At 45.9% G+C, this 22,841-nt stretch overlaps 1 protein-coding gene across 17 annotated transcripts in view; it reads left to right on the top strand.

Moving 5' to 3' along the window:
• Positions 1–22,841, top strand: part of LOC118771910 (neuronal cell adhesion molecule-like) — a 72,949-nt gene that overhangs the window by 15,305 nt on the left and 34,803 nt on the right. For all 17 annotated transcript variants that reach the window (XM_036520072.1, XM_036520079.1, XM_036520074.1 and 14 more), the window contains exon 2: positions 13,823–13,899. The gene's annotated coding sequence lies outside the window, so the exon portion shown is untranslated. The remainder of the gene's footprint in view (positions 1–13,822; positions 13,900–22,841) is intronic.

Genomic DNA, 22,841 nt, shown 5'->3' with positions numbered 1-22,841 from the left:
GATGCCTTCATTGTGGCCGCACAATAACAACCTCATCTGAAAGTGTTTATCATCTGAAAGGGCCCCTCGCCAGGACCTGCAATTGTGCACGGCTCGCGATTTTTTTTTTTTTAACGAGCATGGCGGCGCTGACGATTGGCCGAGCCCCGGCGCTCTTTGTGCTTCCCCCCGCGTTTCCGAGGAGAGGCGGCGCAATGTGCTGAGGCGTCCGTTTCCAGCGGCGGAAGTTTTCCTGACCGCGGCCTCAGAGATTACAGCGCCACAGAACCCTGCCATCAGCGCTTTCACAGTCAGCGCCCCGGGGCCAGTCAAAACAATAGATGTGTGGAGCGATAGGGCGACCCCGGCTTCACCCATCCAGAGGCCGCAGAGGGAGGAACAGAGCCAGATTTCCCCCTCAGGGTCAGGCACAAACATCACGGCCATGTTTACCATACTCATTATAAGAGCTGAACTTACACTTCGGCTTTTTGGGGGGGGGGGGGGGGGGGGGGAAGAAAAACATAATTACCAATAATTAAATTCATTTCCCATGTCTGAAATGAATTACTCAGGGCAAGCCAAATCTTACAAGGCTTACAGAATGTGCCAGATGGTGCTAAGATGACCATCAAGTGGATGTGAGACACGGTTGTTTAACACATCAGTCTATTGCAGGAGTGATGTCCAAAAACCATTATTCCACCTCAAAAGGCTTTGGCCCCCACCCACCATCTCAGAACTTGCTGCTGCTTTGTCACAGAGTGCAAACTGATGAAAGAGGTGTCTCCCGCTCTGAGTCATCATTTTGAAATGAATGATTTTTACAGGAAATATGTTTATAGGAAAACAAGGATGGCCGAATATGGTCAAAATTAATTCATTTTTATCCGTGCAACTGTTTAACATTTTCACAAGAGAATGGTTGAGGAGTACTTTTCATCAGATTGACCCCTTGTAGAGTGCCAGCAATTTCTGGGACCGTGAGTGACGAAACCTCTTCTACTGACATCATTTGACATGAATCATGAGCTTTATGCTTTTTTGGGATGGCTACATCAAGTAGTTCAATTGATTAATATGGATAACATGCATAAATATTTCTCTGTAAACCAATTACAACATTCATGCCTAAACTTAACGTGACCTGTTTCCTTTTTGCAGTGTGCTTGTCTCAACTTGGAATGCTTATCAATAAAACTAGAACATTCCGTGGTTCCATAAATAGTGACATCCATTCAGGGACTAGCACAGAAGGAGTTGTGGGCTTCTGTCCATATCCTCTAATGACCAGCAGAATTATGTGTGATGTTTGAATGCTGTCACGTCTCACTGCTCGGTCTGTTGAGAGGTTACAGTCCTATGTTTCCCATACAGACAGGATGCTGTCCTAAGCTGGAAAGAGGGTGATGGGTGAAGGGTCTTGGAAGCCAGACAGGAGGCATTGGTGTAACTGAGAAACCAAATTGAATGGGTAAACACAGACTAAGACAACCTCAATACAAGAAGGCTGAACTGTAATGTGTACCCTCCAACTACATCCACATAAAGACACAGTTGAAATGGAGTGCTCTACTGGCTAACCAGATTAGCATCTTTTGTGCCTGTAGTACCTGTGGTTATTTGTTTTTGCTTAGCTCGAGTGCCTCTTTGCTTAGCGTCTGTCTGACCAGAGTGCATTTTGTGGCGCCTCCCTGGAGAAGGCCCCCACAGAGAGCCTGGAGTCTGGGATGCCCCAGGTGCCTGACCAGCCAAGTAATCCTCTAAGGAGAGGGAGGCCTGCAGCCTCGTTCCACTGCAGGTTAATCAGCTGAGCTGGCCAGGCCCTGGAGGTAGGTATCCTCCTCAGACTTTTAATTATGATCCGGGAGGACACACTGGCTCCTGGCAGCACACAGCCCCATTAGATCCTCCACTCTGCAAGATCAGGACACGGACAGCCACCAGTTCCTCCCTCTTCACCTTGGAGTGATAATGATTATAGGCATGGGTACATGTTGTAGAGACCTTATATTTATCTGTACCTTTTCATTTCTCAACTTTTGAAAGGATTGTGAGTTGTTTATATCAACAATATCAACAAGGCGGCAGTGTAGCATAGTGGTTAAGGAGCAGGACTCGTAACCGAAAGGTTGCCGGTTCGATCCCCGCTGGGACACTGCTGCTGTACCCCTGGGCAAGGTACTTAACCCACAGTTGCCTCAGTAAATATCCAGCTGTATAAATGGATAACATTGTAAAGAACTGTAACCTATGTAAGTCGCTTTGGATAAAAGCGTCTGCTAAATGAATAAATGTAAATGTAACATGTGTAAGGGAAATTACAATTATTCGCAGTGTTAAATGCTGATCTGTGACTCCCTCAGATGTCGTATTTAGCTTTTTATTTGAGACTGCAGTAGCCAATAGTAAAAGTATGGGGAATAGATCACAGCCTTCAGTTTCAGGAAGGTTGTCATTTTGAATGATTCACTTTGTCATTCTCTTGATGTAAAGCTGGGCACAGTGCATTTAAATGAGCATCACTGAAAAAAGTAGGACTGCGGGGTTTTGCTGCTGAATCTTTGCATACACAAACATAGCCTGTCTGGCCAGGAGTCATCAGAGTCGTGGATCATTTAGTATATGGGTCAAATGGCAGACGAATTGTATCACTGAGCGCCGAGCCTGACTGCATTCAAATAAAAACGTCTTTGTAGCCATGTTTAAACGAAATCACCCAAGTGCAGAGTTAATGATTCATTTTCCTGTGAACAGACACACGGAGATTACGTTCTTGCCTCTGGTGTTGATCCATTAACCAGTCTTTAAATCATCTGTTGGCATTAAAGATGCAAAGACTATTCAAGTGCCTTGCCTCCAGAGGCCATATGGAGTTAAAGGGAACCTCCGTATGGAAAGTAACGCTGATACATGACCACATGGAAAAACAAAATCACTCCTCTTGAACAGAAGGAAAAGCATCAATGTGGAAGCGATTATTGACCCAACGGAAGTGCACTCTGCCATTGTTCATTCATAAAAATGCAAATACAGTTTGTGTTTCCATTGGCTTTGTGTTTTAGCAAGCAGCTGTACAGACTGACTGGAACCCTATGGGTCCATCAGCCCAGCACTGCACTGGCCTGGATCCATTTCTCTAAAGCCATTAAATAGAGCTCCCTTCAGCTTCTCCTGTTCTCTATATTGCTAATGGGTGTTAGATCGATATCTTCCTCACTTTCCAAATGTACTCTTTAGATTGCAATGTAAATATTTATAGCAGAGACAAAGGAGGATTGTCGAGATCCTGTCGAATCCAGTGGATTTCCAGTGGCGTCCGAAGCCTGCTTCACATTGCGCGGTCAATAATGGAAATGTCAGTATGCAACAATATCAGTTTCATTGTTGGTTTTTCATTGTGATATCTTTGTACACTGCTGCGGTTGTGGGGCCTTCTGAATTTGATCTGGTACCGCATTGGATGACACTATCATTAAAGGCCTGTTTTAGTATATTTAAAAAAATCAACACACAAAAACTTTGGCACATTCATGTGAAATAATAATTCCATTTACCTGTCTTGCATAAAGGTATAGCTCATGCATATAACCTGCTATAACCTGTGTGATTAGAGCTGTGTGTGTGTATGTGTGAGTCCCTTCAGGTACTCTGTCTGCTTCTTTCCTGCTAACAAAGACCGAAGATGAAAGATTTTGACATTGTTATGTTGTGATTCATGAGGCAGCCCCAGACCGCTGCGCTAAGAGGATTCCTTAATTAGTCTCAGTGAAAAGCAGAGGGGAGTCATTTAGTGGCCTGACCGCCGCTAATAATAAACAGTCTCGATGAGTTTGTTCCTGTAAGCAGCTTGAGGTCGCGGACAAACCTTTTAGATCCATCCCAGTGGAATGCTTACGCTCAGAAATGGCCTCTTTGAATTGCAGAAGCTCACACTTGTCCTTTAGACATCGATTACCAGAGCATCCACACTCCCCAGACCACTCTGCTGCGAGAATGTAGCCAGAGTAGCTATAAAGATCTCATTCAGCTCCCAACTGACACACGACCGCAAGCCAGGGGGATTTGAGCCATTGATGTATAAATTTAAGCTCTGGATGAGGGTGTGCTCTGTGTCCCTGGCTCTGAGAGGCAGTGGTTAAACACACTCGCGGTGATTGTGGTTCTGCTCTGCTGTACATCCACAGTGTGTGTGTGGGCACACCGATCTGTGGTCAGTGCTCGGTTCTGCTCTGTGGGTACGCAGTGGACCTGAGGAGGGGGCTGTGGAGGGTAGGGCTGGGTGGGAGGCCTCCTCTTCCTCATGGGGCAGGCATGCATCGCGGTGCGCCACTGAATGACATCATCACATTGTCCTTGCGCTGTCACCCGGAGTGGTGAGTAGCTCTGCCTGCGGGGGGCGCTGCTGAGGCCTTTCTCTGGCATGTGGTCAGGCACGCCCCACTCGACCCTCCACTAGGCCTGAAGCAGACAGACCTGCAGGCCTGGAACCAGCTCTTTTATCTCTAATGTATGTTGGGCCAGCGTGGAGGCTGGCCGGAGAGGTCCCTCTCTCCTCTCATTCCATCTCTCAATCTTAGCATTTGTCTCTGTCTCTCTGTCCTCCTCTCTCTCCGTCTGTCTTCCTCTCCCTGTCTTATTCCTCTCCATACAGTAGCTCTCTTCATCCCCTACTTTCTCTCTTCTCTATCTCCCTCTCTCCCTAATTAATTGGTGTGCTCTCTCTCTCTCACTCTCTTCCCCCCATCTCTCTGTCTCTTAATTTCTCTGATCTCTCTTTTTCTTTCCCTCTCCCACTTCCCAGTATCTCTTAATTTGTGCTCTCTCTCTCTCTCTTTCTTCTCCCTCTTTATATCTCTACTTTCCGCTGATCTGTCTGCCCCTCTCTCTCTCCTTGCCTCTGAGTGTGATGTCCTGGAAAAGGCTGACTGTACTGTAACTGTAAGATCATGGTTCAGTGTCTGCTGGCTCTGGGCTAGATGAGTGGATTCAGTGTTTGCGGGGCCCTGCTCTTTACAGCACAGACACTTAAGGGCACGTCTCATTGGTGCTTAAAGAAGTCCTTATGCTCTGATCCAATCATGTCCGCTTGGACTGGAGAAGGAGGAAGAGCAGGGCCGTCCGCTGTGCAATGATAAGACCCTTTGATTAGATTTTTTCTGTCATTGTTGACTTTATCATTGTTTGCCTTGTTTTCTATACCATAGGGATATTTTTGTGTGTGCACTCTGTCTGGTTTAAAGTAAACAAAGTGAGTAGCCTACAGTTTTTTTTAGTGTAGCATATGTATCTGCAAGAAAAGTCTTGTCTTTTCTTGAAATGATTATTTTATATTATCAACTACATCTCCAATTGAGAAAGAAAATGAGAAAAAATGAATGCCTGAGTCCAAGTCAAAGTAGCAAAATGTTTTATGATGGTTACTAAGGTGACACACACGCTGTATATTCTCCTCATGTGTATGCTAAATGTTTGTGTCTGTATGCATGTGTGTGTGTGTGTGTGTGTGTGTGTGTGTGTGTGTGTGTGTGTGTGTGTGCGTGTGTGTGTGTGTGTGTATGCATGTGCGTGTGTGTATGCATGTGCGTGCGCGCGTGTATGTGTGTGCGTGGGTGTGTGTGTGCGTGCGTGCGCGTGGGTGTGTGTGTGCGTGCGCGTGTATGTGTGTGTGTGTGTTTGGAAGGACAGCTGGTGTGAGTGCTGCACACCCAGCATGTGCTCAGAGTGAAGGAAGCCGGCTCCATGCCTGCTGAGGCTGCAGACTGCACCGTGGCAGCTTGGCTCCATATAAACCGCATCACCCTGCCTTTAATGCGGCACTGTGGGGTTTTTCCCGTTTAAAACGCCTCCGAGTCTCTGCCCTCTGTCCTCGATAATGTAACACATCCTTCTCTGGACCCTCACACTGAAGCGTCCGTGTCAGCTGAAGATCGCTGCCCTGTATCTCTGGCAGGATCATGCCTGGCTGGGCGGGGGGGCACTGGGGTGTATCGATTGCGGGGTGACTGAGGGAGAGGCGATAATTAAAAGGGCTTTTCGGGATAGCGCACCCCCGCGTGCGGCCGGGCAGGCTGTGTGCACTGGAGCAGGAGTGATCTCCCTCAGTGTGACAGCGGCAGCGATGCGGGCCTAGCTGTGCGCGCTCTCTGCGCTCCGCTGCAGAACACGGCGTGCTATAGCGCATGTCGCTGCGGCGTGCAGACACCTCAGGCTGTCAGCGCCTCTGCAGAGTGATCAGAGGGCAGAGCAGGGCACTGCAGCGTGTCACTGTGTTCGGAAAGAGCACTGCAGCTTTTGGAGGTACAGAAACGCAGACATGTTTCCTCAGATTAGAAACAGAAGTGAGCATCCTGCGAGTGGTAGCTCTGGGGTGAGGCAGAACCATGATGATCCCTTTGATAGAGGTGATGTGATTTCAACACTGGGCTTGTTTGGGGCACTGAGGCTGAGGTGGACATGCTTGTTTGGGGCGTTAGGGCTGAGGTTGACATGCTTGTTTGGGGCATTAGGGCTGAAGCGGACATGCTTGTTTGGGGCAGTGAGGCTGACGTGGACATGCTTGTTCCAGGCAGTCGGGTTGAAGTGGACATATTGGGTGTTATGCTGTGTGGAGCATTGCAATCTTGCCTCTCTAGGCCTCATCTGTGCTGGCCGGTGTGAAAGTGTCACTTTCTGGAACTTTCTGGATGAGTCACACTGCACTCCCTGGCAGGGTGCTCTTGTTTTCATCGCAGCGATTGAGGCTGGCATGTCCCGGTGTCCCTGCATTTCTCAGACTGACATGTCTGTTCTCTGTCAGTGGTGCAGTGCAAAGCAGTGGCTTATGGCAGGGGATGTTCAGTCCTGTAGAAAATGGTGATATTTCAGGCAGGTCTGTTTCCAGATGGGCTGAAAACTGAGACTGATGGAGTCCATTAATCACAGAGGAATGCTGTGTTGTGGCAGTGTTTACCCAGTCATGGGTCTGTACTCGATGAGATGAAATAGGATCAATGTGTGTGTGTGGGTCTGTGTCTATGTGTGTGTCTGTTGTGCATGGGCATGTATGTACGTGTGTGTGTGTATGTGTGTGTGTGTGCCTGTTGTGCATGTGTATTTTTGCGTTCCTGCGTGCCTGTATGTGCGTATATATGTGTGTGCGTGTATGTGTGTGCGTGTATGTGTGTGTCAGCACAGGGCAGCATGCAATGAGACAGCAGGTCAGAGGCAGGGGAGGGGAGGGGCTCTCCAGCTCAGCCCTCTTCTGACGTGTGTGTGTGTCTACGTGTGTGCGTGCATGTGCAGTATATGTGTGTGTGTTTGTACACACGCATGTTTATTCCGTGGGGGGGGGGGGGGGCAGGTGCCACCCAGTGCTGTGGCAAACAGCAGGATAAGCTGTGATCAGCTCATCAGCCCACAGAGGGGGCGCGTCTATGAAAACCCCCATATCCCAGGTGTCATCCTTCAGATGTAACATCTCATGCGCATCTTTCTCCATTCTGATATTTTTAACATTGACCGCCAGCCAAGTTTTATCGGGCCATAGTGATATTCAGTGCCACATGCCAGATGTCATTGCAGCAGGCTGCTCTGTGGTTTTGAGTGGTTACAGAAGCAGGAGCAGTTTGAAGCAGCTCAGCTCTTCCATGCAGGGACAGCTTGTGGAAGCCAGCTGTGAAATTAGCTCAGTCCCCACACATGCATGTTCAATAATAATGATGTCTGTGCAATATTTAAAGTGACATACAATGGAAATGTTGAACATGTTGGGAAATGGTTGAGAGGGAGAGATGGTGAATATTGTGTTTTCCAATCTGTCGTCCCTGTTTAGCGAGTGACTGATTTAGTTATGAAAAATATTAACTTTGCCATGCACTGTTTCCTTTGATGAGGCATAATGTGTATTTTTTTTCCCTGTAGCCATCATAGTCAAATTCATTCTGGCACTGCCCGGTGGCTTTGATGTTGTAATCTAATTGGTCTTTGTGGTTTCTGTGAATAAACTGTCCCATGCCACCGTGGTAACAGGGATAGACATTTAAGCAGAGAATTGAAAAGCAGCCATCTCGTCTCATTGTCATCTGAACTCGCGCTTTATTGCCGCATGTGGCCGGTTTTTTGGTAAACCTCTTGTTATTCATAGAGCTCTATCCACTCCAAAGCTTATACAAAACAGAGGAACACATTCTGTGCAGAATAGCCCGTTGTGCTGTCCTAAAAACGCCCTGTGATTGAGGGCATAGGAGCAGAGTAGGTCATTATATTCTTAATTACACATCCTTTCCCTGGCCTGCGCTCTGATATCCTAGAAACATCCAGTTAGATTAAGAAGCGTTTGAGCCCTTTGATATGCTGACGTTGCGTACCGAAAGGCCGCCCAGGCTGTAATGGGAGGAAAGGACTCTGCTTGATGTCCGATTGTGCCGATAACTTTGTTGTGGTGAAATTCCGTGCAGGACAATGTTCGCCCTTAACCTTGAGAGCTCAGCACAGCTTGTGGCTGGGGAGAGCGCCGCGTTAAGAGGCTACGCTAGCATCTGCGCTGCTCTCCGCTCCACAGGCCGTCTCTCTGAGGAGATGTTTCCACTCAGAGTGTGTAAAAGAAACACCTCACACAGCCATGGAAACCACTCAGCCCCAGTTGACATGTACCACAGTGTGGGGGGAGGGGAGGGGGGCTCTGGTTAATGCACTTGGAGCCAAAACGGGGCGGGGCTCATAGCGGTATACACATTACCATTAATGCTACTGCTAGCACTACTCAAAACAGAAATAGTCAAAGTCTCATGGTGGTATATTAGGAGAACATCTCTGAATGTGTTTAGCTTACTACAGCTGTTCCATTCTACTTTCAGTTTGTTTCAGCAATTACAGCACGTGTTCTTACCTCGAGGATAGCATCACTGGTCTTTTGTTCATATGTAGCATTAGATGTGGTGTGTAATTGTGTGGTAATTGGGCTTTCACCCTAGTGTGAGTGCAGACAGCTCCTGAAATCCCCTGTGCTGTAAAGTGGTGATAATGCTGTGGACAGAGCTCTGTTTCTGCTGGGCTGGGAAGCTGACCTACATCCTCTCCGATTGTATCGGCTGTTATCTTTCAGAGAGGAGCTGATCCTCATGTAGTGACTGAAATGTGCTGCCGATGAAACAGAATTTTAAAATATCCATGGCAACACTCTGTTCTCCGAGCTCTGGGAGCCGGTAGGCGGTGTGCGCATGACTCTTCTCAGAACAGTTTGTGGGATGGGACTTTCACAAAGAAATGCAGAGCAACATTACACAGTTGAGCAAATGCACAAGGCTGCAGCAGCATCACTGTAATGCAGACACACTCACTTGGTAATGAGGGTGAATTCATTGTGTGACTAATGTGATATTTTGCTCTTTTAACAGACCGAAGAGCAGGTCAGTGAACCATGCTTCATTGCAGATCGTGCCACATTAAGGCGCTTTGCTACTGAAGAAAAAAACAAAAAAAAAATGGATCCTTTCACGGGTTGCTAAAGGTTGCTCTTGCCTTTCATTAGGAACTGTAAAGTGCTTTAAAAGTACTGCTGCCAAAGACTCCTGAAAGAGCCCAACTTCCCATTCTCCCTCTCGGCCAATCACATCTTGTGTCTGTTGAGCATTGTGAAAAGAGACCCCACATGGTGTCCCTCCTGGGCCGGTGTAAAGCCCCTCACGCCTTTCCAAACAGCTCCTTCTCTGGGAGAATGGTGGCTCATTCCATCCTGAGCCCTGTGCTGTGGAAAGGAGGAGCATTGAGATATAGAGCTGTCATTCTGGACCTGCTAATCACCTCCATGCATGGCCACACGTGGGGAGGGAGGGCCCAGGTTAGAACGGCCAATCAGAACAGTTTAGTGTTCCTGCCAGGCTGCTGCTCAAGGTATTCGGCATGCAAAAAAATCAGTCAGCCATGCCATGTCAGGGATATTTCCACACATTCATCACCCTATTTTGTGTATAAATATTCATGCCTCATTACTATGAATCAGCACTGAGCCTTTTCATGTTAAAAGATGATGATTTCTGCAAAATCTACAGAGCAGTCCAGCTCCCATGCAGCATCACAGGATCACGGACAGAAAAGTAATTAAATCCTCCGGCAGGTTTTGCGCTCTGTTGGAGTGGTTTAAGCAGGCATGCTGCAGTTTGCTGGCCAGGTCAGAACCAGCGTACCAGTGGAGGGTAGAGGTATTAGCCAGTGTCGTGGTGCCAGGGGAAAGCAGCCGAAAATGATCTGCATCCAATGATATGCACCAGAGCTCCCGAAAAGCAGGGCCTCTTAATAAAGTCATTTGTCTCTCTCAAAATCTACCGGCGGTGAGGCCGGGTTCGGTAACCGTACTCCCCCACTGCCTTATACTGTAAAGCATGGAGTATCTAACAAGAAAGAACAATAGGGAGAAAAGTTGTGGAAAAGGGAGTTGCAGGGGATGGGCTTTCAGACTTGAGGCATTGTCTTCCCTGATGGACAATGCGCTTTGAACGGGATTATGTTCCTTTGGCCGTGCTTTTGTCGGGGAAGGCATTATTCTGCACAGGGAGGGAGAATAGTGACACTTTCAAAGGGGGTTGACTGTGCCATTGTGGTGGGCCGCAACCGTAGCTTATAGATGTCAAAAGGCTTTTTCAGACCGTTCTTTTAGAAGGTGGCAATAACACCAGTGTGGAGTGGGCAATAAACAGACTCCCAGCACAGGACGCTGCTGGATTGGATTCCAGAAGACATCTGTTCAGTGCAGGGGACTCTTACTCTTCCCGCTATTTTTAAACCACAGACTGGATGTGAACGGAAGTGAAAAATATTGCCCGAGGCAGTTTTCTTTCACCTGTTATTCAGGATATGGTGTGGCATTAATATTTCAGAACTTATACATTTATGTATTCTCACTCCTCTGAAGCACTTTTGGACTTGAAATAGCCCCCGAATGCTTTAAAAGATCCAGTAAAATATGAATGGAATATACTAGATTTCGTTTTTCTTCCTCTGTAGGGCATAGGTCATTAACACCCCTGTTAAATGTGATATGTAGAATTCATTGTTAGCTATTTAAGAGACGTAGATACAAGGTGTTAAAATGTGTTTTGAATAAGCATTTACCGCATTTTAAGTGTCAGGTAAAAAAAAGCATTTGTTTCCTCGGGCTGAATTTTGGGGGACTCTGCTAAAGTTCACACGCTACCAGGAAATGTTTAACCCCCATTGTGCTGCGACAAAAGCTTGTTTTAATCCCGCTGTGAGGCGGGTCTGAGGGCGGGATGGAGAGAGCAGAACAGGGCAGGGCGTGCGGACCCTCTCTCGTTCTCTCAGTGCGCCGGCCGACAGCGCTGTCCTCACCTCTCAGCCTCCCCCGTATCGCCGGATTACGGCCGCAGGGAATATGCCTACCGCTCCGGACGCATACGCGCGTGCCGAAGAGGCCTGCTGATGACGTCATCGTCTGCCAAGGTAGCGCTCTGAGACGACCCGCCAACGCGATGCTGGGTTTACGATTCGCGGTCTGCTTCGTTAGCGTGCTGTTCTGTTTGAGGCAGAAGCATTCACACGTGAAGCCAGTTTGTCACATTTCTTTGTCTTTGGCTGTCACGTGTCAGGGTGTTTGCAGTGAAATGTCAGGGCTGTGTGTATACTGTGAGGCCGTTATTGTTTTTCATTTATTAATGTGGCGTTGAAACAGGGGCTGCTCTGCATTGCTATAGGGCAACTGCTGCATCCCCTTTGTATTCGGGACAGAGTTTGTGGTGTGATTTATTAATGGCGGCGGATGTCCCAGATCAAATTATTTTTCTGCTTTTCTATCAGTGCTGTCTGAGTCTTTGCTCCCCTCCCTGTCTTCTCTGCTGAAATTAAACTGGAGGCTCCAGCAGACATTGCTGCAGTCAGTCAGACACGGTGCCCTGAGGAAAACCAGCATCATATGATCATTATAAATGTGCATGTTGCTTCAGCTGTCCCATGGTGTGTGCCCTTGCAGAAATCAAATGCTGTTTGAGCTGTGTGGCTATGCTATAGTCTCTGTTAGATCGAATGCGTGCCTGAGGAGAGAAACTAGTTAAACAGTTTTGTGATGTTTTGGGTTTCTTGTGACCTAGACCAAATGTATGCCAGTGAATTATAGTAGAGAGATACATGTATCTTCATATGTTCATACCTTCCTGTAAATGGGATCCGTAGTTGTTCCTGGTGAATTTGTGGAAGCTTTAAACACGTGGGGCTCCTATTAAATATAAATAGCACGCTGTGGATCCCCAATAGGCCATTTTTAGATTTGACTTTCAATAATACATGCTCTCTGTACCCTGCTCTGGCTCCCGTTCTCCGCAGCGGCTCCTCCCGCCTTGTTGCCATGGCGACGGCACAGCGCTTTGGCCCGGCTCTGCGGGTTCGGTGCGCGTGGGCTCGGGACGTCCGAGCAAACAGCTGTTAGCTGATGACTTCGTGGAGAGAGGAAGGGGGCGGCTTCCAGGAAGATCAGCAACTCTGTTTGAAAGAGGACATTGTGCTTTTTTACGCATTTCCAGTTCGTGACATCAAAGCCTCTGATGTCTCTGACGTTTGGCAATCCTGTGTCATGCCCTCCTGACTCAGAAATTAATAATAATAATTACAAACTTTGAACATGTTGTGCCATGAATGAAGTGCTTAACAAAGGAAGTACATTCACAATAATAAAAATAAAAAGGAGAAGAACCTAAATGACATATAGTAAATTATAAATGAAACATGCATAATTTATAAATTAAATTGGATACAGTTGTATCTTCTGCACTTGCAGAGATGGCAGAATTACTTGGCAAGGGTTGGGCCATCTGTGAGAGTTAATAGGATTTTTCAGAAGTAAGCAGGATGCGCTCAATCACTTACTTTGCTGAATCACTTCCAGGGCTATCTTAGCGTTTGCTGTGACATTTCCAATTATTTGGTGACAAATCCTGGAGGTGGAAATCACCCTCCATTCACCAAACACGTTTTCACGATGTAAGCCGCTTCTTGTCTTGAAGAGGAGATATATTCTACAACACCTCTCCTCCGGCTTGCTGGCAAAGACGTCTTTGCCTGTGAATGATTTGTCTGTTTTCTCATCTTAAAATGATTTCCCTTCCTTGAGGAAGTTTTTTTTCACCAATTCACCCATTTCACCAACAGGATTCAACTTCTTGTCATACCGCACTATCTGTGCCTTATCACTGAATATGTGGTATAAAAAGAACAGCTCCCAGCTGAAGGACCCGTAGCTTATTCGGCCCCGGACTTCTTGAGATACCTCTGAACGATTCTGTATCGACCTGTTATCCTCTATGACAGTGAAGTGAAACGGCTCGGATGCCACAAAGGAGGTTTTTGCTGAGAGTGACAGTAAAATGGGAAATGGAAGGTTCTAGATGAAACGAATGTGTTTCATTTCCTGGTGAACATTCCTGTGGGTGAAGCCTGCAGAGATTATCCCGCTTCTGTTAGGATGTATGCCATGTACACAGACTCTGTTTCTCTATCTCCACAAGGATGAGTGCACTGCTATTCAAGTTCTAATGAATTTCATAATGCAGTTGACTCTAATTGGTTCTCTGTTCACAGTACAATAAGCAGCTGGGAGAGGAAGTGAAAAAATGCGGATCATTTTGTGGCAGCTTTGCTTCTACTTTAGGCAGCTGTAAGAGAATGTTAAAATGCGGATCATTTTGTGGCAGGTGTTCCCTTGCTTCAGGGATGAATGTGAATTGCTGTAGAGGCAAAGAGTTTTCTTCTGTTGGCTTTCTTTACATGTGACGTTGGTAGAGCATTGACGAGTCTGTAATAAGATTCTAGTGAAGGAAAGTGGAATTTATAAAGTGTTGTTTGTCTGCTTTCTCAGGATTGAAAGTCCATCTGAGAGGTCTGGTAGAGGAACGAAATCGTTGGAGGAAAAAGGACATCACTAGATCCACACAGGTAAGACAGAGCTCACATTGATATGCAGCTGATTCGACACACTTAGCGGCACAGGCAGTACTTGGATCAAGAGTAGTCTGATTAATTCAAAATCTTAAGGAGTCAGGGATTTTGGTTGGGTGCTGTGAGTACGTCTAGCAGAACACTGAATTAAAACCAAGATAAGACCAAATGGAACACAAGGCAACATGAACTGCAAAGGAGAAAGTCGGGAGAATTCTTAGCTGTAGAATATTGTAGCTCCCGTTGTAGCACAGTATCTTTCTTGAGCTGAAACGAAGCACCGTGACTGTCCCTCATGGCCTGTGCTACAGGCTACTGGCAGTCACACTTCACAGTCACCGCGGACAACCACCTGTCACTTCGCGGGTGACAAGTGGTTGGCAAATTCAGTTCGTCCTGGCTTGGGAACAAAGCTAGGAGCCGCAACGCGAATTCAGCAAATGGAGCTAAGGAGCAAAAATCGTCCCATGTTAATGCGTTTAGCACAAAGCTGAATGAATGCACTGTACAGGTCAGATTTATGGGATGTGGGTTTGCCTGCCTTTGTTATTCCAGCGCAGGGTGGTAGACCCCTTCCTCTGGTGTCTCTCGCACGGGGGAGGCGGCAGCACGGCGCTTTCAGCGTGAGATATCAGAGTGCGTTACGCTTTGCTTGATCTGTCTTCACCGCTATACTGCCAAGCTGTTCTGAGGAACCCTTGCCATCTGCATCGCCAGGTGACGGGTCTGTCCTCGCGGCGGCACGCGGCTATCGGGGTGACACGTGACGAGATTGCGATCGCAAGGAGCAACTCTCGTCATATCCAGCCAGCCATATCATATACATATGGGGAGTGGCCTAAAAGACGCATATTCTGCTTCACAGTTAAACCCGGGGAGAGCATATGACTGGGTTCCCCACAAACTAATAAAATAGCTTCTCAAGGGCCGTTTGCATTGTAGGTGCTTGGTACAGCCAATCAAAAACTTTCCCTGACATTCGTTTCCAAATACTTATTTAGGTTTCTTCTGAAAAGATTAAGTTAATTTCAAGCTCCAGTCAGATACATTATTATTACTTACATGCATTAAATGATAGTGGTGAGGTAAACAGCCAGTGACCTATCACATGCTGCTAGTGAAAGGACCTGTAAATGAAAGTGCGCTGAACCCTTTTAAACTGGCGCTCATGCGCTCGGCGTTGAGTGCCTCACAGCAAGGGGAATTAAAGAGACCCCCGAGTACTGAGCGCACCCCTGTCAGCCTGGACGTGAGCACCACACCCCCCCCCCCAGCGGGGTGTGTGAGCAAGAGGCGCTGGAGGGGAGGGCGGGGAGCTGCAGGCTGAATGGGGTGAGAACCAAGGGGCTGATTGGGCCGTTTGAAAGACACTGAGGCGTGAAGCCATTGTGTGAGGGAGACCCTCGGTGGGAAGCTGCAGAGTGCTGTTTGCTGATGCCGCCTTTTCAGAAGGGATGGTGTTGTGTTTTGTGGGAATTGGGGAGGGGGGGGCATTGGGGGTAGGGAGGGGTTATCTGTAACCTAAAACCCCTTGTAAAAACTTAACACAACAGCGGATTTAAATGCACTGTCTTTAACCTGAGATGTTGGTACGTTTGTTGTGAGTGCTCCTTGAATGTAATTCTCTCCATCCCGAAACGAGTCTCACAAAGCTCGTTTGTCTCAACGGGAAGTAAGCAGTCAGGGGAAAACGCCTTCGAGGCGATCTGAAAAGATACTGTACGATTTCCTTTAGTCCGTATGGATATTTTAGTAATGAGATGGATATCATGTTGTTTTTCATGATTCAATTGCCAGCAGTTAAAGTGGTTTAATGGCGTTCTTATGATGAGAATATTTCATCAACAGTGGAAAAGTGAATTAGATTCCCTTGATAAATTCAAGCAATTTTCTCATTTTAAATGGACTTTGAAAAGAAACAAGCCATGCATTCTCCTCCAAGGGCTTATGAATGCATTGAAAAAGGCTTTTTGTTTTCATCTTGATGTATGAAAAAGTTTCATTTTGAGTTATGTACAGTTAGGCAGTATTCCTCTACATAGGTAGGAATATCTGTGTGTGGCACTTTTTGCAAATGAAACCTATTTCTCTCTGGTTTTAGTCAGGTCACACATTAATTGGATAACTCATTGAATTTATCTGTCACTGTCTAATGATGGGAATCGTTGCCTAGAAGGAAGGAAAATTGTTGGTTTTGCCTGGATTGGTATGTGATTTAAATACTCTGATTTAGTACCCTTACTTATTGGCTAGGGCTAAAGCCAACAGATCTGGCATCTATCTCATGAGCAAATGCCCACTTGCACACTGTAAACAACGGGATATCCTTTTTACAGGTCCCTGTAAACTGCCGGATTTGAGCTGTCCATGGATATAATCGACAGTAATAATATTGGTTTATATTTCTTTGTCCTTTCACAGAGCAGTGTATTACAGTCATAAAACAGCATGTTAATGCCAGTCGGATTGAACAGCATGTCAGGAGTCTGTGCACAGCCTGGAGGCCCTACAGGTGGTCCCGAGCTGCCTTCTCTAATATCCTCACTGCAGGGAGCTCACACCGGTATACACCAGGCCATTTTCCATATCCCCGTCCTGAGATGCTCCAGCAGGCTGGTGTGTGCTCACGCGAGGGGTGAGGCTGATTACTAGACAGTGGGAGAATACTTGTGGATTAGCGGAATCAGTGTTTCCGAATTCTCGAGAATGCGCTGGCCTGCAGGACGACGGCAGATTTTCCTGTTTGGGCCTGGAAGGAGCGGCGTGATGCCACCCTCAGCAGGGCGGCCCCCCTCCTACTCTCCCCTGCTGGCTCTTACACACCTCACTTCTCCTGACTGCCCGACAGATGGGCCTGAGAATGCGGGGGTTGCCAGTCTAAATCTCTCTCTGCCTCAGCGATGCGAGGCAGCAGCCCGAGGCATTCCGAAAGACACCCCCACCCAGGCGTCATCGATCCTGCAACAGTGCAGAGTCTGGGTGATTACAGAACCCAGTGAAAGCCCTCGCACCGTGTGTGCGTGTGTGTGTGTGTGTGTGTGTGTGTTTGTGTGTGCGTGTGTGTGTGTGTGTGTGTGTGTGTGTGTGTGTGTGTGTGTGTGTGTGTGTGTGAGAGCTGTTTGTTTGGAAGTGGAGCAAGTGTAATTTATCACTGTTAAGCTTGTGTCTTGGTTCAAGGCCAAGTGTATCTGTTCATCAGTACAAACCACATCCTCGCAGTTCTTCAGAATACCAATGAGAACGTTCATTTAACCCTTTTTTTTTATTCGCCTGCCTGAACCTCTGGCGTGAGATTATTCCCCGCTGTGAAGTAAGATTTGAAATGAGATTTGATATTGCACAAACGGTAGACATGAAAGCATTTTCAAGTCGCCTCCATCAGAGCAAGTTAAGAAGACAGAGATGCGATTCATGGTGCTTAAATTAGCCTTCTGCAATTGCTCAGCTTGCAGCTTTAAAAAGATGTTAGATAGTGAAATGGTGTTTCGCATAGCAGTGCGCATTTGATGATGGGTGCCTGTGATGTCTGCTAATCTACCATTATATTTCAGCCTACCCGCCTACCCGCTTTTAAAAGACTCATGAACTCTGTAGTTTCCTTTCCAAAATCAGCAGTAAGATACTATTCCAGCAGGGGAGCCTGATGGAACGATGCTAGGAAAAGATGCAAATCTGCCCACATCTGTGAGTATAATTTGATTGCTTTGCGTGGCCGTTCAGAGAACAGGTCTGCGAGAGATTACCAGCAGCTTTACATGCTCACGTAGGTGGAAAGGACACAAAAAAAACATCAAAATGCGCCTTTTTGATTTAATTAATGTTTGTCTCACATCCTCTCTGCTGTTGTCATTTTTAGCTGCAGTTGATTTCTAGGCCTCAGTAGCTGAGCAGAAGAGCACTAATACAGTACCTCTCTCATAATGATGGATCTCTCTGGCTGGATGTCAGACTGATCCAACGGTTTGATAACCAGAGATGAGTGGGTGGGACAGCACCAAGAGCATTCTGGGAACAGAAGGGTCAAGAGAATGGACTGACCAATCCCAACAATAGAGGAAGTGTTGAATTAATAAAGTAGCTAAAGGTATATAAAAAGAGAGGCTAGTGTACTCATGCAGCACGATTGTCTTTTAACTGTTCTGTCACCAGGAGTCCTTATTAAATTAACCACCGTGCAATTTCTCATCAGATCAGTAAATCTGAGGAAATGTACTATTTGAAACATACTGCTGCCATTGTGATGTTTTTTTTTAGCAAATGGAAAGGTTTTAGTTTGGTGATCAAAAAAGCACAGAGCAAAATGTGGTTAATTTTTCTGCCAAAGACTTGAATCTTGAATCAATCTCTTTTTTTTTTTTTGCTCTCAGTTATTTAATTTTATGTATATTTTTACATACATCTTAATGAATGACAGTAACAGACAGTAGTAACACCCCCCCTCCCCCCCATATCATTGAATATCGGAACTGTTTCTTTGCTGGTCCGTCCTCCACAGAATGTGGTGACATTCATTTTAGGAAGCTAATTAGGCTAATTGCATCTGGCTGATCTCACACAAGTTTTAGAAAAGATAATACTGTAGATGTTTTTTTTTCTTTTGTGGACTTGCTTTACAATTCAAATAATTGTGTACTTTTGGCCGTCTTTGAATGATTGCTACTTTCTTTGAGCTGTTTGTAGAGTTTTGCATATGAAAACCCGAATCCTCAGCAGCGCCCTGTTACGAGCCAGACAGACACCTCTCAAGCAAATTCAGTCCCACCCTATTCAAACATCGGACTTACACGCCTGCCTCAACCGGGGACGCGTGGCAAAATCTTTCACTCTTACATTTCAGTGTGCTCACCAATGTGACATTGTCCTGATTTTCCCATCTGTGTCTGTGGGAATCACCAAAAGCAACATGTCTGTGATTGATGTATTTACTGACATGGAGAATTTTGTGGTAGCATTCTGTCTGGTTTCAAACCCAACTCGGTTTCAGTTTTATCTTCTCCAGTCCTGTTTTGTGACAGGTTGTGACAATTAATTTGAATACTGCCTGCAGAGAGTTCCTCCCATGCTGAAACCTTGATTTTCTCACACGGTGAAGGCGGTATTGTTGGGTAGCTTCTGTGTCTGAAATCCAGTGGCTGTTGCTTTAGGGAGCAGTGAAGGAGAAATGATTGGTATTCACCTGCTGTATCTGAATAGAGGTGTTGTGAAGGAACTAAAACAATTATTCTTCCTTTATATCTTGCCTTTTCATTGGCTGGGATCCCTTTTGTCCAGTAATACTGATCTGTAGTATCGATCAGTTTGTGCTCCTTGTAATTATCTCATAAACATTGAAGATATTACTCTGAGTTACATTTAATTGTTTTGTTCTCTGATTTTCTAAATCAGAAGGACACAACAAGTAATTTAAATGGGTGTTTATGATTCTCTGTATTATGGCGTTGGCATATTTGAGGTTACTTAAAAGATAACAATTAGGCCTGCTAGCAGTGTATTCTTTTATTAACCAGCTAAACTTTTTTTTTTTTGCTGTCGATTGTGCTGTTTTGTATTACAGACGTGCACCTCTGTGCCAGGAAACCCTGTCACAGACACAAAGACGGCTAAGTGGAGCTGGAAAGGAGTTTGAGGAGTTCCTCTTACAGTGTTACACGTAGATCTGGGCCCCGAGGAGCAAAGCCCATAGAACAATGAGGGGTTTCAATCCCCTCTGAGTCCCTTTGATTGCGCTTCCTGGTGCTCAGATATACTGTTCATTTGATTGTGCGATCTGTGTGGTGGGTGGGAGTGTGGGAGTGTGGGGGGGTCGGGGTGGGGGGGCCTCCTCCGTGGTGACCTTTCAGAGCTGCAGGTGGAGGGAAGGCGGGGACAAAAGTGGGGGGGGGGATGCTTCTTTGTGAGGGCAGATGAATGCAGAGGTGGTCGGGCTCCTCGGACGCTCCGTATCTGTGAACGGGGAGTGTTTTCTCACGCAGCCTGTCGCAGTAATCCTGTGCTGCCAAACACAGGTCTGTGCAACCCCCAAGCCCCGTTTGGTTTAACGTTCGATTTCCACCGGTCTGCCGCTTGGCTGAGGGTCTCGTGCAGTTTGTGGTTGTTGTCGCTCCGCTCCGTTGCCGGGGACACCTGCGCTGTGCTGTCGCATTTGATGCAAGTGTGACCCTGAATGGATGAGTGGTAGATATCTGTCTGTGCAGACACGTGGCCACATTGTCAGCTGTGCTGGCAGCGTATGTGAGAAAGGATTTCTCTTATATAGGATATATAGCACATATTGCACTTTGACCTTCAGTGAGAGTAACATGTTTCTATGAGTACTTGGCTTTTCACTAAGCGACTGTAAGACTCAGTGTTGTGTAAAAAACAAAACACCTGCTTCAAATTCTTCTTCCGATTGTGAGGCAGATTCTGGACCTGAAAGGCAAAGCAAAAAATTTGAAAGAACTGGGTTAACAGCACTTTTTTTTTAAATTATTAACATGTGAAACGAACCCAGTTTGATCATAAAACATCATAGGTTTTGTGTTGTGGGTTTGTTGCGGGTGTCTTGGTCTGGACACATGTGTGTCATTTGGTTTCACCCAATCAGAAAGGAGCTGACAAAGATAGATGATGGGAGGAAGTCAGCTCCATCCTTTGTGGGGAAATCAGGCTCTCAGCAATAACCATGGTAACATGTTTAAAATCACACTCCAAGTAAAAATTCACATCAAAGGCAATTACAGTGAAGTGCTCTGGAAGCCATAGTGCCAGCAGTTACTTCCTTTGCCTCGGTTACGTTCTAAAAGAAAATGCCCATAATTGAACTCTGTTCTCCATCTGTCAATCACATCCCCAGACCTTGTTTCCACTTCCTGTCAGGAGCAATGACTTCCTCCTGAATGTGCTGTAGCAGGAAGATCTGTAATTCAGGCACATTATCCAGATTAATCAGTGGCACAAGCACTCATGAAGCCATTGTCTTTTAGAAATTCATTGTTGCATATATAATTTGTTTAACACATTGGCCACGCCCAAGACATATGGGGTTAGTCATTCGATATTCTAATGAGATGTGTAGAATTTTTGTTTATAGTCATGCCTCATTTCTTTTCTTGCTTTGAATATTTGTTATAGACATTATCTTTTCTGTCCATTATAGCTCAGTGATTTGTGTGTAATTTACTATGTTGCGAATTATGACATGTTGATAAAATGTTTGCTCACTTACCCATTTACTCATGGATTAGGGTCAATGACCACTGTGAGGCTTAAATTCCGCTGTTTGCATGCCCCAGCTGAGAGTTGTAGATTATTTTAATGAGATTTTTTTTAGATGATTTGAACATGCTGTCGGGATTAAGATGGCCGTGTTGGAGGCGTGACACTTTGACCGTTCTGCTGAGCTGAGAATGATGCCGGGCGTGGGGTTGGGGGGGGGGGGGGGGGGATGAGGGAAGACAATGTTGTGCTGGAGTGGACGTGCGCTGACCATCAGCACTTTGCAAAGCCTGGGGAAGAATAGCCATTGATCTGGGACTATGCTGGAAAATCCAGGCGCTGCGCACAGAAAGGGCTGATGTCACTTGTTTTCACTGAGGTATCACACCAACTCCGGTCCCTGTCTGCTCCTACAAAAAGACTGCAAAATTAGCACTGTGCAGCCGGTCACACCGACAGAAAATGCACCTAGTGAGCTTTAGAGGTATTCTGTCTTACAGCATGTTTATGTGTACAAAATAGAACTTTGGGGGCAATATGATGGATGGTGCAAATATCTATCCATTGTGTGAAAACACATTTGATTAGGCTTGTGTGGACAAGGCAGTATTGTCAGTGTAATTCAATAGCTGATATTTCCTTGCTGGAAGATACATAATATCTTTCCATCCATGCTATTTCTGTATTTGAGCAGTGTGACGTTAGTGAGCTATGAATCCATTAACCTTAACTCCTTTATCATAGCAATGATAATACAACAATGTATCCATTCTCGAGTCCACAAATGCATATTGGGTAGATCTGAAATTTAAGATAGGGCACGTATGAAATCACTTCTTTTATGGGTGTTGGAAAAAGTATTACACTTATTTTTTAGGTCATGAAATCTTTGTGTTTAACTAAAGTTTTTAAGACCCTAAGGATAAAGCATCTAATTTTCTCTTTCACCCTGAAGAGTCATTCAGGAATAAACTGCTCCTTTCAAATATAAATGCCAGCCTTCCGAGTGTGTGGCATTTTTAGTGATTAATCATTTTACCTTTGTTATCCACAAAGAAACGGTTTTAGGCAGTCTCCCAAACTTAAATATGAAGTTCCCTTCATATCAGCTTAGAATGATGGATGTGCCTTTGTAGTACCTGTGTTTACATATGTGTTACTGAGAGATGTTATTTGATATTTAGAAACAGATCTCAGGCAAATTAGAAACAGACAATTCACACTAGGTGAATTGTCATGGGTATGGAATGATATTGGAAGTGGTGTCCTACCCAACTGACTTTCATTCATTCTGCATTTGTGCATGTGTGAGCATATGTGCACTTTCGTGTGTATGTATGTGTACTTGCATGTGTGAACATTGTATATGTGTTAGCATTTGCGTGCTCTCCTGTTTGTATGTGTGTGCACAATCAAGTACATTTGCACTTTTGTGTGTGTGCCTGTATGTGTGTGTGTGTGCATGTGTGTGTGTGTGTGTGTGTGTGTGTATACTTATTGGTGTGTGTGTCTGTGTGTCTGTGTGTGCGCACTCTGTGTGTGTGTGTGTGTGTGTCTGTGTGTGTGTGTGTGTGTGTGTGTGTGTGTGTGTGTGTGTGTGCGCATGCACTCGTTGGTGTATGCGTGTGTGTGTTTTTGTGTGTGCGCCCTCGGTGTGTGTGTCTGTGTGTGTGTGCGCGCACTCGGTGGTGTGTGTGTGTGTGTGTGCGCGCACTCGTTGATGTGTGTGTGTGTGTGTGTGT

Source organism: Megalops cyprinoides, chromosome 25 (assembly GCF_013368585.1).
Source record: "Megalops cyprinoides isolate fMegCyp1 chromosome 25, fMegCyp1.pri, whole genome shotgun sequence".
Lineage (NCBI taxonomy): Eukaryota > Metazoa > Chordata > Actinopteri > Elopiformes > Megalopidae > Megalops > Megalops cyprinoides.
Note: the sequence above shows the minus strand (reverse complement) of the source record. Positions and strands in the feature narration are given on the sequence as shown.